The following is a 5,987-nucleotide window of genomic DNA, read 5'->3' on the forward strand; positions in this document are numbered from 1 at the left end:
TATGGTCTACACCTCTCCTATGATCCTTGCTCATACGACCCTTGGCTAGAGTTGGTAAGATCTGGACAGTGGGAATGTTTGGAGCTGCAGAGAAGGCGGTGGGGCTCGAGAATAAATGGATCGTCTGTGATAGGCTGGAGGCCAAGAGAAAATGGATGGCACAAGTTGGTATCGATTGAGAAAGGACGTGAAGTCTTGCTATTTTCCAAAGAAGGTGTAAAATAGAGGGACAGGATAGAGGAGAGAGAAGCAAAATAAGTTCCCGTACTTCAGATCTCACCCCTCTCTCCTCTCCTCCCACCCAGAGCTAGGATAGGCTTCCATTTGTCCTCCCTGTTTGGTCCCAGAGGTGCCCCTGAGCCTCCAGTTGTCTGGCACTATAAATCACATCCCACTTTAACTCTGACCTCTCTGTCTATGGCCTTCAGCACTGTTGCAACAAAGCCGAACATCAGTGTTAGGGACAACATCTCATTTTCCATCTAGACATGTTATAGCCTTTGGGAATCGACATTCAATTCAGCAATTTCAGATAACCAGCCTTTCCTGTTTGTGCCAGAACCGATAGGAGTACTGGGTATGTTGGAGGAACCTGTGGTGAGGGAGCCAGGGTTGGTGTTTGTGGTCAATGACCTTTCATGGTGTGTGGGGGTGTATTGACCTGAGACCCCAGCTCTATTTCTCTCTCTCTCTCTCTGTGAGTATTGTCTGGTTTGCTGAACATTTCCAGCAGTTTCTACTTTTGTTTCAGATTTTCATCCTCTGTGGGTTTTTGTTTGCTTTTCAGCCCCTAGTCATGTCTGTGTAACACAAGTCTTCCTGCTCCACAGATGCTGCCTGACTTGCTGGGCTTTCTGCCTCCCCTCCATTGACTCTGTCTACACTTCCCGCTGCTTCAGGAAATCAGCCAACATAATCAAGGGTCCCTCCCACCCCGGACATTCTCTCTTCTCTCTTCTCCCATAGGGTAGAAGATACAAAAGCCTGAAAACACGTACCACCAGGCTCAAGGACAGCTTCTATCCCACTGTTATCGGACCCTTGAACAGATGTCTCAAATGCTAAAAGGTGAACACCTGAACTCTCGGTCTCCCAGTCTGCTTGGTTGTGGCCCTTGCATTTTATTATCTGCCTGCACTGCACTTTCTCTGTAACTGTAACACTATATCCTGCATCCTGTTTATCATTTTACTACGTCGATGCACTTATGCATGGTATGACATATCTGGATGGCATGCAAAACAAAATCTTTTCACTGTATCTTATTACATGTGACAATAATAAACCAATAATAATAAGACATAAGACCATAAGATATAGGAGCAGAATTAGGCCATTCGGCCCATCGAGTCTGCTCCGCCATCCAATCATGGCTGATTTGTTTTCAACCCCATTTTCCCGCCTTCTTCCCGTAACCCTTAACCCTCTTACCAATCCAGAACCTATCGATCTCTGCCTTAAATACGGCCCAATGACTTGGCCTCCACAGCCCTCTGTGGCAATGAATTCCACAGATTCACCACCCTCTGGCTGAAGAAATTCCTCCTCACCTCAGTTTCCCAGCAGCTGCTGTGTTCTGCATGTCACAGTTCAGATCTCCCCTTCGCCTTTCCTCTGCTCTCTTTCTCCCTCTATTTACACCTCTGTTAAGTAGATTAGCTGCTATTAGCAAGACTCTGCCACGCTCTCTCCATTGATACAGATCTGTATCATTCACAGTCTCCACACTATCACAAACATTTCCTTTGTCTCCGTCACCCCTCCCTCTTCCCTACAATTTAAGACATGCCTGCTTTCTACATTTCCCAGTTCCAAGGAAGGGTCATCAGCTTGAACAGCTTCTAGTGCATTCACACCCTTGCTTCAATCAGGAGACCAGTACGATACACAGCACTCCAGGTGTGGTCTCAAATGCACTACATACCTGCCAACATTTTCTCCTCATAATAAACTATAATAGAACATAGAGCATTACATCACTGGACAGGCCATTCGGCCCACGATGTTGTGGCGATCTTGATGCCAATTTATACAAGATGCCCTCCTCCTGTGGATCATCCATATCCCTCCATTACCTTAATATTCCTGTGTCTATCTAAAAGCCTCTTAAACTCCACCAAACTGCCTGCTTCCACTACTACCCCGGTAACCCATTCCAGGCACCTACAACCCTCTGCGTAAAAACTTGCCCTTCACGTCGCCTTTGAACTAATCCACCCCAACCTTAAAAGCACGTCCTCTGGTGTTTGACATTTCTACCCTGGGGAACAGATTCTGACTGTTCCCCTCAGAAATATAATAGTTTGTGAACTTTCCTGACTGCTTAATGTACCTACACACTCGTCTTTTGTGAATCATGCACTAGGACACCCAAATCCCTCCACATCTCCAAGCTCCATAGTCTTTCTCCATTTTAGATAATATATTTCTCATTAATATTTTTATGCCAAAATTATTATTTTCCATTTGCCAGATCTTTGTCCACTCTCATAACCTATCCACATCCCTTTGGAGCATCTTATAGACTCTTCATTACTTACTTTCTGACCTATGTTTTTGTCAGAAACAGAATCAGAATCCAATTTATTATCACTGACTTATATGACGTGAGATTTGTTGTTTTGTGGCAGCAGTACAGTGCAAAGGCATAAAAATTACTATAAATTACAATAAAATTTGCAAATTTACGATCCGTACCGTCAGTGCCTTTATCTAATTCATTGATATAAATTATAAAAGGATGTGTCTCCAGCACCAGTCACTGTAACAGACCACATGTTGTATCATGTCAACCAGAGAAGGAAAATTGATGTCTACTCTCTGCTCCCTGTTGGTCCATCAATCTTCCAGCCACACCAATGTTACCATCTAGACATCAACTATCATTTTACACAATAATCTTTGATGTGATTCTTTATCAAAGATCCTCTGGAAATCTGAGTAAATTGGTAAATTGGTTTATTATTGTCACATGTACCGCGAGGTAGAGTGAAAACTTTTGTTTTGCATGCCATCCATACAGATCATTTCATCACATCAGTGCACTGAGGTCGTACAAGGGAAAACAATAACAGAATGCAGAATGAAGTGTTACAGTTACAGAGAAAGTGCAGTGTAGGCATACAATAATGTGCAAGGCCATGACGAGGTAGATTGTGAGGTCAAGAGTCCATCTTATTGTACTAGGGGACTGTTCAATAGTCTTATAACAGTGGGATAGAAGCTGTCCTTGAGCCTGGTGGTACGTGCTTTCAGGCTTTTGTATCTTCTGCCTGATGGGAGAAGAGAGAATGTCCAGGGTGGGAGGAGTCTTTGATTATGTTGGTTGCTCTACCGAGGCAGCGAGAAGAGTGGACAGAGTCCATGAAGAGGAGGCTGGTTTCCGGTATGCGTTCAGCTGTGTCCACCACTCTCTTGCGATCTCGGGCAGAGCAGTTTGCTGTATCAAGCTGTGATGTATCCAGGTAGGTATAAGTATAATACATCCAGTGGTTCCCCTTTATCCACAGCACATGCTGCTTCTTCAAAGCATGTTTAAGAGGCATTTAGACAGATAAGGCACAGAAGGATATAGCCCTAATGCAGGCAAATGGGACTAGTGTAGATGGACAGAAAGGTCAGCATGGACATGATGGGCTGAAGGGCCCCTTTCTGTGTGGTACAGTTCTATGACTCTATGAACTCCATCGGATCTCAACCTTCCTTCGTCTTACTCCCTGTATCTCCCCAAGTCACAGCAAGTTAATGTGCTGCTACGTAATATCATTTCGAAAATTATCTTAAAGTGATTGACCCAGTGAAGCTCAGGGCCTTAGTATCTTCTCACGGCTTTCAGCCAGTTGCAGGTTACATCCAAAGCAACTGACGTCGTTCACTTCATCATATTGATGGGGAGTCACCATGGACCAGATACTTAATTGGACCAGCCACTGTGGTCACAAGAGTGAAGCAGGTGTGGGATGTCCTGTGGTGAATGACTCACTTCTTCCTTGACTAACACTACATAAGGAACAAATATAAACAAAAAGTGCTGGTAACACTCAGCAGGTCGGGCAGCATCTGTGAAAAGAGCAAGAGAGTTAACATTTCAGGTCAGATCCTGGACTTGAAATGTTAGCTCTGTTCGTCTCCCTGCAGATGTTGCCTGACATGCTGAATGTTTCTAGCATTTTTTTGTTTTGGCTTCAGATTTTCGACGTCTGCAGTTTTTTGATTTTCACGTCAAGGCACAAGTCAGGAGAGTGATGGAGCACTCTCCCCTGCTTGGAAGAGTCTAGCTCTCGACACCATGCAGGACAAAGCAACTTGATCTGTACCCCATTCACTTCCAACACCACTGCTGCCTTGTGGCTGCGGTGTGCACCATCTATAAAACACAGCAATTACCTGCGCAAGCACTTCCAGGAGCACCTTCCAAACCCGTGATCTCACCACCTATAAGGACAAGGGCAGCAGGTGCAGGGGAGTGCCACCATCTGCAGACTCCCCTCCAAGTTACACACAGGAAGAGTCAAAGAGCATGAGAACAGGAACAGGCCCTTCAGCCCAAATGGTCCATGCTGACCAGGGTGCCCATCTTAGCTAGTTCCATTTGCTCGCCATTTGGCCCAGATCCTTCTAAACCTTTCTTACCCATGTACCTGTCCTTTTAAATGTTGTTATTGTACCTATACCATCCACTCTGGCGGCACGGTAGCGTAGCGGTTAGCGCGACACTATTACAGCGCCAGCGATCGGGGTTCGATTCCCCTCGCTGTCTGTCAGGAGTTTGTACGTTCTCCCCGTGTCTGCGTGGGTTTCCTCCGGGTGCTCCGGTTTCCTCCCACATTCCAAAGATGTACGGGTAGGTTAATTTGGGTTTAAAATAGGCGGTGCGGACTTGTTGGGCCGGAAGGGCCTGTTACCACACTGTAAATAAAATTAGAAAAAACTTGGAAATATATCACTGGCCTTTCATCATCACTGGGTCTAGATCCTGGAACTCTCCCCCCCCCCCCCCCCCCCCAACAACACAGTGGGAGCATCTTCACCAGGAGCAGTTGAAGAAAGGTTTGGGATTTGCCCTCCACCATTGTAGGTTTGCCCAAAGCACTTTACATTCATTCCAGAAGCGCAGTCACTATTGTAATGGCTGCTCACAATTGCTTCAGGAAGGCAGTGAGCAATGGGCAATAAATCTTAGCCAAGCTGTCAACGCCCTCCCAACCTTAAATGATCTGAAATAAAAAGAGTCTCCATCAATGACGATCTCTGCACAAAAAGGCTTCTGGCTACTTGCCGGACTGGGAAACAACGTCGGGAACTCAACAGGAAGTTCCAGAGTGCCCGCACAATAGCGTCTCTCAAACTTCACTCTTCCTTTAGGGTAGCTCTAAAGAGCAACAAAGGCTGCTTGGGTCATCTAGCAGTCACTGGTGGTTGTGTACCATGTATCAAGGCATATCACGTATCAACCTTGTAATAAAAGCAGAGAAGCTGCATGTGTGTGCACCCTTTAACGACCTCAGGATGTCCCAAGGCACTTCTGGCCCTCTCTACACTTTTGAACTGCAGTTACTGTTGCAGTATATGGAACAAACACCATAAGACCATAAGATATAGGTACAGAATTAGGCCATTCAGCCCATCGAGTCTGTTCCACCATTCAATCATGGCTGATTCTTTTTTTCTCTCAACCCCATTCTCCTGCCTTCTCCCCGTAACCCTGAATGTCTTTACCAACCACGAACCTCTCAATCTCTGCAATCAGAGCAACAAACTATCTGCTGGAGGAACTCAGCGGGTCAAGCAGCATCTGTAGGGGGGAGGAAGGAACTGTCAACGTTTGGGGTCGTGAGCCTCCATCAGTTCTGGCCTTTCCTCCCACAGATGCTGCTCGACCCGCCGAGTTCTTCCAGCAGATTGCTTGTTGCTCCAGATTCCAGTATCTGCAGTGCCTTGTGTCTGCAGTCAGAGCAGCCAGTTCGGTGGGACCAAGCTCGCTTGAA

The 5,987-nt window shown here is 46.0% G+C and overlaps 1 protein-coding gene across 1 annotated transcript in view; it reads left to right on the top strand.

Annotated features, from left to right (window-relative positions):
• Positions 1-5,987, top strand: part of LOC127579052 (uncharacterized) — a 407,687-nt gene that overhangs the window by 359,588 nt on the left and 42,112 nt on the right. The gene's annotated exons all lie outside the window — the stretch shown is intronic.

Source organism: Pristis pectinata, chromosome 16 (genome assembly GCF_009764475.1).
Source record: "Pristis pectinata isolate sPriPec2 chromosome 16, sPriPec2.1.pri, whole genome shotgun sequence".
NCBI lineage: Eukaryota > Metazoa > Chordata > Chondrichthyes > Rhinopristiformes > Pristidae > Pristis > Pristis pectinata.